Source organism: Rhinichthys klamathensis, unplaced genomic scaffold, assembly GCF_029890125.1.
Source record: "Rhinichthys klamathensis goyatoka isolate OS25496 unplaced genomic scaffold, OSU_Roscu_1.1 h1tg000001l_1, whole genome shotgun sequence".
NCBI classification, from domain to species: domain Eukaryota; kingdom Metazoa; phylum Chordata; class Actinopteri; order Cypriniformes; family Leuciscidae; genus Rhinichthys; species Rhinichthys klamathensis.
In genome coordinates, this window is record NW_026606555.1 from 1,888,778 (window position 1) to 1,901,791 (window position 13,014).

General features: G+C 39.1%; 1 protein-coding gene across 2 annotated transcripts in view; it reads right to left on the reverse strand.

The window, feature by feature from the left end:
* tab2 (TGF-beta activated kinase 1 (MAP3K7) binding protein 2) overlaps positions 1-7,486 on the reverse strand; it is a 59,298-nt gene extending 51,812 nt beyond the window's left edge. The window contains exon 1 of one of the 2 annotated variants that reach the window (XM_056243617.1): positions 7,207-7,486. The gene's annotated coding sequence lies outside the window, so the exon portion shown is untranslated. The remainder of the gene's footprint in view (positions 1-7,206) is intronic. The other variant, XM_056244308.1, reaches the window with a different exon arrangement.
* Positions 7,487-13,014: the final 5,528 nt, after the last annotated feature.

The following is a 13,014-nucleotide window of genomic DNA, read 5'->3' on the forward strand; positions in this document are numbered from 1 at the left end:
CGTCATTTGACAGATCGCCATCTCCGTAGTGAACGCCCCAGAGAGAAATGCACATAATGGATTACATAATCAGAGAGTAGCCTATTTCTTTTCGTTTTGAATTGTTTCGTTTAAAGACATTTCAAGCTTAAATTCTATACGTTGAGTTTCGGTTAATTTATGATGAGATGCTCCAGTTCACGTGCAATGCAAGTGACCACGCCGGCGCTTCCATGATTATATTTTCTCCTTATATTGCTTCTTACTTGCAGGCATTTGGTTGATAAAAAATTGATTAAATTTAAGATACAATTTATACAAAACAAAATTCGCTTTAAAGAAAGGCTTTCTTCAAAACAAAACTTAATGAAGTGGTCAAAATCATGTCTGATTGACTCAATGTCTCCCAATATATTTCGCATCCATCTTACTCGCGCTGTTCGCTTTTCATAATCAGCATAGATGGAAAAAAAATAACATTATAATTAGTGCTGTCAAACGATTAAAATATTTAATCGCGATTAATCGCATTAATGTCATAGTTAACTCGCGATTAATCGCATTTAATCGCACATTTTTATCTATTCTAAATGTCTCTTGATTTCTTTTTGTCCCATTATTTTTTTCTCATTTTAATGCTCTTATCAACATGGAAAAGTGGATCGGCTTGCTTTGTGCAAATGTTTTTTTATTGAAAACAATATTGGCATATACTGTTCAATTTCACACTAAAACATTATCACTTGGAGCAAATAATCTCTCACACAATATAACACTGTCCATCAATAAAAGGGTGAAATAAATACTGACGAGGTCCTGATATTGACGAGGGGGCGGAGAATTCGCATCAGCTGTGTGTGTGTGTGTGTGTGTGTGCTGGCCATCATCAAGTGGTATTTCAGACTGGACGTGCTGCGATGATGATAGCTCAGTTCACAACGACAAAACACACAGATCACTTTGGTCTTGTCAATGGAACCATTTGGCAACTTTTTAAAAGTAAACTTTCCATTCAGAATCTTATTGGCATCCATTTCGGCGTCTCACGCTCGTCATCCACTCAAAACTGGACGTTTTGAACGTTCTTATAACATTCAGAAATAACGTTTTTATAACTTAATGGGAACGTTATGAAAACATTCTTATAACCTAAAATTGTTAGCTGGGGAAGAGGAGAGATTCGCGATTGCACTGAACACGTTTTAAGTGCAGGCATATTCTCTGAGTGAGCCCAGAGAAAATTCTTACAAGAGCAGCGTGTATCTGAGAGCGCGCGCGACTCGAGCAGAGAGATTCATGCTCGGCACATTATATTCCGCGCGCGAGCAGAGAGATTCGCGCTCGCGCATCCGGCTCGCAAGCCCAAACAAGTGTGTGCGGCGTGCCTGTTGTTTTGTTTCCGGTCTAGCTAGATCCGCTTGCGCTTTCAAAACGTCCTCGTGCGCCGCAAGCCATTGAAATGAATGGGTTTCATAGCGCAGCGGCCCGCATGCCGTCCTGTTGCAAAAGCATGTGAAAAAAAAACTACAAAGTTTGCTAGGCCAAAAAGACCGTTAATCGCGCGATAAAAAAATTAACGCCGTTAAAATGGGTTTGCGTTAACGCCGTTAATAACGCGTTTAACTGACAGCCCTAATTATAATATTTTAACAAATATGAAACTAAATGCGCTTATTTAATGGCTACAACACGTAGGCTATAGTAGGCCTACAGACTCTCTATTTGTATATTGCTGCACATTCATTTAATTCTGAATTTTGCACACTTAAGTTGAAAGGCATTTGTTTACGTGCATAGTAAAACATATCTGCAACATTTATCAAGTTCACGGATAATTGTGCGTGCAGTTATTAATCATTATGATACTAAAATCATAATAAAGTAGGCTATACTATGTACAAAAAATCAGATGAGCCCAGAATATGAACGCAACGTGTTTACTTACACGTTAAGCATTTTCCTCCCATAGAAAACCATTATAAGAACGCTTAATTTGGCTTAATGCAGATTAGAATGTCCCCTTATTATGTCTAAATAACAACATAAGTTTTCTTTTTTTTTCTTCATCATGCGGTTCAGGACTTCCATAGAATACAGCCTGAATATAATTACTTCCAGAAATGATTTTTGGGGGTGCTAACGGGGTGCTTTGGTCTTTCTTGGGGGCTTTCTTTCTAGCCCCTCCCTAGCGCCGCCCATGCTTATGCCTATCCATTAACCGGCATTTCTTCATAAATATAAAAATTTTTGATAAATGCATTATGCATTTATGGCATTATATATGGCATTATGCATAGTAGAACTTTATGTAGGCCTACACATTTAGGAACAGATATTGGGTTCTGCCCAAAGTCAAGCAACATAAAAGTAACGTAAAAGTAACGAGTAACGTAAAAAGTTACTTTCTATATGGGGTAACTAAGTAAAGTAACGGATTACTTTTTTAAAGAAGTAACGAGTAACGAGTTACACTACTTTTTAAAAGTAACTTCCCCAACACTGTTTATTTTATTATTTTATAATGTTTCCTGGGTTGCCCTTATAATGTTAGTATGTTTTTTAGATCAAAAATAGTCATAATTTAGAAATAAAAGGCATTTTTCCTATAGCCTGATTTTAGCCTCTGATTGAACGCTCTATCTGAAGGGGCGTGTCTGCTGTGGGATTCAGTGTAGCCGCCCACTGCTGTGATTGGCTGACATGCTTGCATATGAAATAACTATGTATTACATGTGAAACTCTCTCAAATACTTTTACTACAGCTATTATACGTTTTTACTATTACAGCTATCGAGATTAACGAATTGTGAGAAGTTTTTAAAGTATTTAGATCTATTCCCATCACATAAAATGTTGCCGTGATGAGCATTGAGCAGATGACAGTCTGTTGATCACGAGAATGAAGATCTAATCATTGCAACGCAGTTTCTGCACTCTCTCTAATGCTTTCACCAATGCAAACACGATGATGTACATACAGTAAGAGCTTCGTTGTGCAGTCTAACGTGCGACATTGATTTCAAAACGAGTTGTCCAGATAAACTCGCGCTGTGTGGAAAGATTGTTCTTTGATCTCTTTCTGTATATAATTTATTCACAATTTAAATAAGGCTTTTTCCATCCTACTAAAAGAAACGATGTGAAGTTGATATTTTAGTCACTGGCTTGACTTACTGATGCATAAACAGTATTGAACGATTTTGAGAGAAAGATTACCTGTCTGAACTTGAACAATTACACATGAGAAATTGTTGCTTGGTAGCTCGATCGATTTATTCTCAGACGTTCATCGAGGCCAGCTCTGTATTGGCCCAAGTTGAGGAAACAGTCGTCGGTGAAATGTTTGGACCATACACAACTTTGGGAAGTTGTGTCGGCGTATTTCCAGAGAAAATAAAATTAACCCATTGTTTCTACAGAGGCTCGGATGAAGGAACTAAAGAATACTTTTGTGTTCATGTGTACATCCAAACACTGAGAAACTGCTATGCTTCGGCCGCGCAGTTCCGCCTGGCATTGAACATGGGCTGGCATATGCAAATGTTTGGAGGCGTACATATTAATGATCCCGACTGTTGCGTCACAGTCGGTGTAATGTGGAGATTCGCCTATTTTTCAGGGGTGTTTTTCAAAAACGAGATTTAAGAAGGAGAAAACAATGGTGTTTGAGACTCACTGCATGTCATGTCCATGTACTGAACTCTTGTTATTTAACTATGCCAAAATAAATTCAATTTCACATTCTAGGGCACCTTTAAGTGACTGCATTTATTTTAATTTAATTAAGAAGAATTCAATTATTTATTTTACTATTTAACCTGTCATATACTACTGTTCCAAATATTCTATATGTGTTCAATGGGGGGTGGGCAGTGAAACCGGGTCAGAGGTCACTCTTCCGCCAGAACTCAACTTACGTACAGCCATTACCAGAAGCCTGTGATTAATAGTTTATTAAGTTATAAATATGGGTATTTTTCGTACAAAAATTTGGGCTTCGCTTCAGAAGGCCTTTACTAACCCCATGGAGTCATACGGATTACTTTTATGATGGATGGATGTGGTTTTTAGTAGGGATGCAACGATACCGCTTTTTCAAAACCGATCCGATCCCAAAATTCTGAGTATCGGCCGATACCGATACCAATCCGATACCAGTGCAGTTTTTTTTTTTAAATCAAGTAGAATTTCTATAACTCTGTGTGTTGAACTGATAATCACTCTTTTGTGTGTTAAACACAATCTACTTAACACAGACAACTTAATTTTAAAGAAAAACAACAAATCCAAAAAATATATGATCATAATCTGTGACAAAAATGCTATAATAAACTAGATTAGTGGATAATTCAGCAGTAAAATTTAGTCTAGAAAAATCATGAGTGCACAATAATTGTATAAAATCTGAACATTTAGTGAAGAAAATTTAGGGGAACAAATAAGAGACAATAAGTGTAACACTAAATCTGGTCAAACATTACACATTGCTCTTTGTATTGTTGTAAAATACATTCATGAAAAACAAGATAACAAAAATCAAAAAGATAAATTATTATATATAGGGCCTAGCCTATGGCTAGGCTACTATAAAATTGAGACATGTTTTAAATGTATAGCACAGCTGTTTAATGAGGCAGCAACATATGATAGATAGGACAGAACAAGAAAGGCTATTAATAATCTTTCATTGCGCAAAAGTAGTATTATATGATTATGAAAGGATCCAATACAGTGCGGCACACAGCGCTTATGCGCATCCCGAGCGCAGAATGATGCGCTTGAAGCCACACGGAGTCACAGCGCGCAGCGCGTCGAATCCGCATTGAACAGTTCAAAGCACAAAGGAAAGACATATCGATGCGTAGTGTATTATACACAGTATCTATGCAATCGTTTATTGAGCCTTTTCTTTTAACAGTTTTAAATTTCAGTTACTGTGCGCGTGAAGAACAATTATAGTGCTCTCTGACTCTAGGCTACTCTGTTGCGATCTAACAGACGCCCGGTAGAAAGTAACATGATTTAGTTACAGCAATAAAGTCCAGCAATATAAAGTTGTTTTATGCTAAACCATAGACCTTTATCTACAGATCAAGTATAATAATAGTAACATTGAATCATCTTGATCTTGGAGAGTTTCATCGTGTTGCCTGTCGTAACAGAACGCGACGCGCTGTTAAATGCTGAATGGAGAATGACTGACAGCCGCAGCGGAGGGAAAAAGTTTACGAGGTCTTGAATTTAATGACTTAAATATTAATTTTTATCTTACATTATACTATATAATGGCTTCAGAACACTTATAAGATAGTGCACGAAACTTTATGGTACTTGATAATGTTTTTGTGCCTTTTGTGGGGCTTAACAATAACACAGAATAATACGCACAATATCGGATTTGGATCGGCCTCCTCTGACCGATACCCGATCCGGCAAAAATGGCAGTATCGGAGCCGATACCGATACTGAGTATCGGATCGATGCATCCCTAGTTTTTAGAGCTTCAAAATCTCTATTCGCTCTCATTATAAAGCTGGGAAGAGCCAGGATATTTTTTTCATTGAACTCCAGTTGTGTGCAGTGTGGGGTAACGCATTAAAGTAACTCAAGTTACATAATCAATTACCTTTTCAAGCAACTAGTAAAGTAACGCATTACTTTTAAATTTACAACAAAATATCTGTTACTTTTTCAACAAAGTAATGGAAGTTACTTGTCAGTGTAGAATCATGGGGTGTGCTGTGTGTGAACATGATGCTTATTGTAGTTCTAGACTAAATGTGAGCAGGCATTTGGTCCTAATTTGCACAAAAAAGATTCAGTATTCCTCAATGAATAGAATCAGTGAAATGCAAAATCAATACTACGCAAATTTTTGTTTTTATTAGTGAAGTAAGTGTTACACTTTCTTCTCCTGCGTCCTATTCTTCAGTAATCCAGAATGACACCTAGGATTGTTTGAAGGTGAGATAATAAAGCGATAATTTTCATTTGTGGGTAACTAACCCTCTAAAGGTCCTTTCACACTGGACGCGATTTTGACGCGAACTATTCACTTTTTCGTTTCGCTTTTTCGTTACACGTCCAGTGTGAAAGGGCCTTAAGACCCGCAGAAAGCCTAAATCAAGTACAATTAAAGCACGTAATATAATAGAAATTGTTTTAAAGCAGCTTCACAATAACAAAAAGTAAAGTAACAGAATTGATGATACAAACTTAATTATGAAATAGATCAGCATTAAGCAGCTCTGTTAAAGACAATAGTGTTGTTATTCAGCTCGAGTCAGTTCACCGTCGATTCAATTCATGTCAATAACTGGATCATTCTGAAATCATTACTATAAATGCAATTTAGTTGTGCAAAATAATGGGGCACATGCATTTTGGTGTGTTTTTGTTTTTAGTGAAGTCTCTTGATTTGTTTTGTTTTCATTTGCCATTACCAGTATCAATCATGTCAAAAACATCATTCATGAATTAAGACAAAGATGTAGGCTACCAGTATTTATGTAAAGAGTTATAACACTTTTTGGATCAGTGAAAGTGCCTTCAGCTACTTGCATCCCGAATGAAATATGGTTCATTTATTACGTTAAACTTTATAGCCAAGAAACTTGGTAAAAAGAAAACTGACCCTGGGATTTAGCCTACTTTCAAACATTCTTCTTCAGCTATTCATGATAGATTAAGCAGAGCATTCATTTGTTTTGAAGGCCTGATGATCACCATAGTTTTGTTTCCTTTATAAGCCAACTGTTAAATAAAATAAATTAACTCCCACGTTTGACCCACCTGACCATCGATTAATCACTTAAGCATTAATCTGTTTATTGTTGAAATAGGAAAACCACAATTTTAGCCTTATGTTAATGCAAGCTACATTTCAGAGGTCTTCTAACCTGGAAGGTTCACTCTAAACTACACAGAAAGTTCTGAAACTTTAGTAAATGTTAAACGTCAACAAACTGGAGTAAAATCAAAATAGAGCGAACGAGTGAATCAACCCGAACAGAGAGACCGGATGCAGGAACGCGACAGGCTGAAGCTTTACAGCTTTTTCATCGCGTTTTGAGCCTTTAAGGCGACGGAGGGTGTGCGCTTACAGTCGGAGCGACATCATGAAAGAGGGGAAGCACAAAAAAACGACTTTCAATATAACTTAGTTGTTTGGCGTTTCCCTCGACTCCATAAACACTGAAAGGCCTGTTCTCAAGAGTTTTTTCTCACCGTGTCAGCCGCCGCTCCCCGGGCCGAGACGCCGCCGCGGAACTGCACTGGGCCGGGCTGATGAACCCAGGCCCCACTCCGCTAAAGACAGCGATGAGGGGAGAAAAAACACCACCGCCTCCGCCGCCCGCTGTTTCACAGACTCGAGATTCTTTTGACAGCTCTTCTGCTTTTCCCCCTCTGCTCCCCCTTATTTTCTCTCTTCCTTTCGCACTTCCAACAGATAAGAATCAAAATAGTGTCACACAATATGGCGGCCGTACGAGTATGCGCCTATCGCGAGACTTTATTTTCCTTCAAGGAAAAGCGAATTTACGAACCGTACTATGGAGAAGTTTTAGCTCATGAATATTAATTGGTACCTGACCTTCCTAAAGCACAATTCAACAAAACCTTAATATTAATGAGCAAATTCTTTAATGAGGAAGGAGTTGCTAAAGGAGTTATGCCTTACGTAAACGGAATTAGAGAGAGAAATTTGTTACAGATATAGGCCTACCCCTGTTTTCACATTCAAGGTTTAAAGGAATAGGCCTATTTTACTTCAAAATCAAAATGCTGTCATTTATTTTACTCACCCTCGAGTTGTTTCAAACCTGTATGAATTTCTTTCTTCTGCTGAACACAAAATAAGATATTTTAAAGAATCTGGAACCAAACAGTTGATGTACCCAATTGACTTCCATAGTAGGAAAAACAATACTATGGAAGTCAATGGGGTAGGCTACATCAAATGTCTGGTTACCGACATTCTTTAAAATATCTAATTTTGTGTTCAGTAGAAGAAAGAAATTCATACAGGTTTGAAACAACTTGAGGGTGAGTAAATGATGACAGAATTTTCATTTTGAAGTGAAATATTTCTTAGTCTATAGTCCTAGGCAAAGCAACTTGCACTGATCTTATACGTCAGTGCCATTTTTTTTGTCTCATGCACATAAAAAAAGAATTCTAAGGCACTTTTATAATCCGACTTCATTTATCACTGAACAATTCCTATTGTTTACTTTAATGGATTTGAACCACTGGAAGTTACTAAATAAATGAGAAAGGGAAGACATTTTTTGATGGTAGTTAATGGCAATATCCACAGTCAATTTCTTATTAGTAATGGTTAAAGGTATTGTAGGTAGGAATTTTATAAAAAACTTTTTTCCAAATTTGTTTAAACTTTCTGTATATATCAATGCATAATTAAAATGTAAGTACTCTGATAAAAAGAGTATAAAAATTGAGTGACTCTAGACCGTTTAATCTGCACTAAACACAGCTCATTATTTCCTTCCGGGACGAATCAAAGGATTGGCTTAGGCGACTGTCACTCTCTCGCAACCATGGCAACCACCCTTTTGCCACACAGGACCTGCCCACTTGCGCGTATCCGTTTGATTTGAGAAATTCAAGAGGCACGGAACCTAGAAATAGCAAAACAATGGCAGAGAAAGACCAATCAAAATTCACATATGCAGTTCGCGAAAGCAAACCAGCCAAAAAAAGGAAGAGAGTAACGTTACTAGAAAAGGTAATGAACAAAAAGTCTTTGGATAAACAACAAAATAAAACGCGTGTCAATATCGGCTTGGCTTTCCAGCGATGGCGAGAACTGAGAGACCTCAAGGGGCTGAAAAGTGACGCCTTGTGACGACCTCCTCTGCTTCGCCCTCGACCCCGGATCTGTCCTCGAGCTGACGATGCGGTACTTGTCTCTGGAGTGTAGTCCTCATCAGAGTCAACAATGCTTTCATCATGGAAACTCTTACATGCAGAACACCATATATGTTATGAATGTTACACGAAATTCATCTTCATCACAGTGTAAATGATGGCAATGGAAAAACGTGTATCATGCAAGCTGTTTTTAGCTTTGCCTTACAGATAACTAGCTCGTTAGCGAATCAATATATATTTTAAACTTTACCAATATCAATATGCTAGCTTGATAGTGAGTACTAAAACACATCTTATTTGTTTATCTTCATAATGATAAAGTTAGATTTTTTTATTACATGTGATTCTGACATGATGTCACTACATGCACTGCGCTCCTTCCTCTCCGCTCGTCTCAGGTAAATAATGCGTCTTCAGCTCAGCGGTCGGAGTCGCGCGTTCATGTGTTTTTGGGGCGTGGCTTTGGAAGGAGCCGAGAAGGGAGGGGGTGGAGTGAATGGAAATAATGAGTTGTCTTTAAAACAGTCGTGAGAGGTCTACAGACACTTGATTTTTATACTTTCTTTTTCAGAGTACTTACATGTTAATTATGCATTGATATATACAGAAAGTTTAAACAAATTTGGAAAAAAGTTTTTTATAAAATTCCTACCTACAATACCTTTAATTGTCTGTCTTATATTTTTGTTTTCCCAAACCATGTTTTATTTTATTTTTTCCAAAATAAAAAAGTGTACCTGTAACACTTTATAATATGTATACAGTAACAAAGTTCTTATAAATCATTTGCCAATTATTAGTTTATAGTTAATTAATAGTTTGGAAACTGTAGTTAATACATTAATAGAATATATGCTACACATAGTGAGTTCTTCATTCATTGTCACAGAAAGTATTATTGTTTAATTAGCTCATATGTAAAGAGTTAGATAATGCTTTGTTAACAAGTTATTAACCATAAATAGATCTCACTGTAGATTAGGTCACAGACAATTAGAAAATGTAATTAATTAAGTGCTTAAAGCCTTTATTTGGCATTACTTGCATTAGTTTTAAATGTTCCTTAAAACGTGTGTTGACATTAATCATTAATTGACCTGAATCACTAAACTCATTTAGAGCCTTAACTCTGATTTAGATTTTCTGGTAACACTTTACCTGAAGGGGTGTGCATAAGACTGACATGACACCTTCATAAACATGACATGACACATGTCATTATTATGAAGGAGGTTTTATGCATGTTTATGACAACTGTCATTAAGTGTCATTCACTCAATTATGACATTTTTAATGCAAATATGACATTAGGCTTGTTTGAGATGCGGCTTGCCTCGCCTGACATGTAGTCGAGAGTAGGCGGCTGCAGTGAGAGGAGTGAAGAAAGTGCAGGCAAGCCGGACAGATCTCTCTTCTTGCAGTGGATCAGACACCTGTGAGATCAAAGACTGATATCGCGGCATTCACGCTCGTGCATGGTGTTGCTAATAAACTGGATGTAATTTAAGTTCTGTTGCTTTTATATGAAAAGAAATATAATGAAAAAGACACCCAAAGTAGGCTACTTGTTATTTAATTACATTCCAAATACTTGTTTATCAATCATTTTTTCTTTAATACAGACATGTGTTTAACTTTTTATATAGGCTACATTGTTTTAATACAAATGACATAACATAACCCATATCACACTGTCAGAGAGTTTATTCACACATAACATATGCATACACATAAAACATAATAAAACATTTTAAAAGAGAACAATACATCACGGTTGTTTAAACCAATGAGCATTAAGCTGTGTCGTCAGCAAGTCGCAACTTTACAACTCTCTATGGGGTTCTCCCTCGACTTTATGCCTCCCTGTCCCCCCGATTGTGCGCAAGCTTCTACTTCTGTCTATACGGTAATTTCTGTACTGTGCGACAGAGAGTCGCGTGTTATGACGCAATCGTTAGCCTATTTTTACAAAAACGTAAGATACAAGGTAATGGAGCCTTTTATACATTGTCGTGTTTCTTTAGAAATAAACAATGGACAAATGGAGTCTTTAAACGCCTCAGATGTAAAGTTATTCACTGTCAAAGTGACACCAAAATGAATGGGAGTCAATGGAGTGCTAACAGCAGGTGAAGGCTTGTTAGCCAATGGCGGCCCCCGGGGAGACTTCAGTTTCCAGCTGATGGATTACCCCCTTGATGGATAGCAACTGCGCGCGACTGCAGAATCCGACACGTGCACCTTGCTGTCGCAAGAGTTTTTTGACCTACAGATGTCTCATGACATCAGAGCAAGGCGGACCGCACTCGGACACATTTCTAACCGGCGCATCTCGCGCTGATCACCGGTGATAGGTTCTGCGCAGATTTTGCTCATCTCAAACACACCTATTGTTTGAGATGTCTTTGTTATGACAACTTGACATAAACCAATACATCATAACCTGTCAGTGCAGTGTTAATTTAACACTAGTCCTGGGGTCCGTTTCAGAAAGGAGGTTAAGTGAAAACTCTGAATATGTTAACCCTGAAATGAGGCAAACTCTGGGTTTTCTGTTTCAGAATGGGAGGTATGTCAAACCTGAGAAAGCAGAGTAAGTCAAGCCTGTTTCTGAAAGAGAGGTAACTTATACTCAGAGTCAGTTACCATGGTAACTTACTCTGTGAACCTAACCTGGTCGGGAGCAGGTTTTCTTCAGTAAACCGAATCGGTTACCTATCGTAACCTCGGTTCTCTCTAGATGAGGGAACGAGTATTGCGTAAGCTAGCTTACGCTACGGGAAAGATTAATCTTTTCTGAGATATTGAAGCCAAAAAATTATCCTTAATTTTGTATCCATTGTCAACGCAGTGCAGCAGCTGCAGACCTTGAGCGGGCTAGCTAGCGAGCTCATTGGTTGCACTGCGGGAAAATGCTGCAGCCTATAGACGAACTTGAGTGAACTCGCGTCCAATGAGAGGCGGTCGCGCCTTTATCGCATCATAGCCCGCCAGAATGGGCGTGGGTAGAGTGTATATAATCGAGGTTCGTAGGCTGCATCCCTGGTTTTCATTAAATGAAGCGAAAGACGCTCGTGGCGCGAGCACGGCCGGCTACGCAATACTCGTTCCCTCATCTAGAGAGAACCGAGGTTACGTTAGGTAACCGATTCGTTCTCTTACGAGAGGTTCTCTCGTATTGCGTAAGCTAGCTTACGCTACGGGAACCCATTGTCAACGCCGTGCGCGCCAAGCATCCACTGCATGAGCCCCGGGGGGACCCCGGGGAGCCCTATGAGTGGGGGAATAATATTTGGCCGGCAAGAGTGCGGGCCAATGTGTATGTAATACATAAGCACATAGTGGGAAGGGAAGACAGAGCGGCGGTGCCGGTCTGTGTAGAATGTGTCCCATCAGTGCAGCTCACCAGGAGAGCTGTAGCGTATTAAACCACTAGTAATTTTGCCTGCAGGGCAGGCACTTCAGATTGTAAAATCTGACAAAGGTGGAGGGGGAAACCCAGCCCGCTGCCACACATATGTCGTGAATGGAAATCCCGCTGGACCATGCCCACGAGGAGGCCATGCCTCTAGTGGAGTGAGCCCTAATGCCTAACGGGCATGGCAGGTCTTTTGACGCGTACGCAGCAGCAATAGCGTCCACTATCCATCTAGACAGTCTCTGTTTCGAGGCGGCGATACCCTTAGTGCGCCCTCCGAACGAAACGAAAAGCTGCTCAGAGCGTCTGAAAGAGGCAGAGCGCGCAGTATACAATCTCAGTGCTCTAACTGGGCAGAGGAGATTGGCGTTGCATTCGCTATCGGATGCTGGCAGAGCCGATAGGGAAATGATCTGTGCTCTGAAAAGAGTACCAATCACTTTGGGGACATAAGCCGCTTTCCGACCAAGTAGTTACAGGAACTTAGTTATAGGAACTGTCCACTTCTAAACAGTTCTAAGAACTACTCTCCCCCAAACTCGGTTTTGCTTTTTGCGTTCGCACTGGCCAAGTGGCCATAGGAACTGGTAGGAGGGGTAAGGGAGTGACGCAAGCACGGCGGCGGCGGCGCCACATACAACAACAACAAACCAGCGTGGAGGAGGCTATCGGAATGTTCCTGTTCTGCCTTGCCGGGACCTTAATAACGGAGTACGAACGGC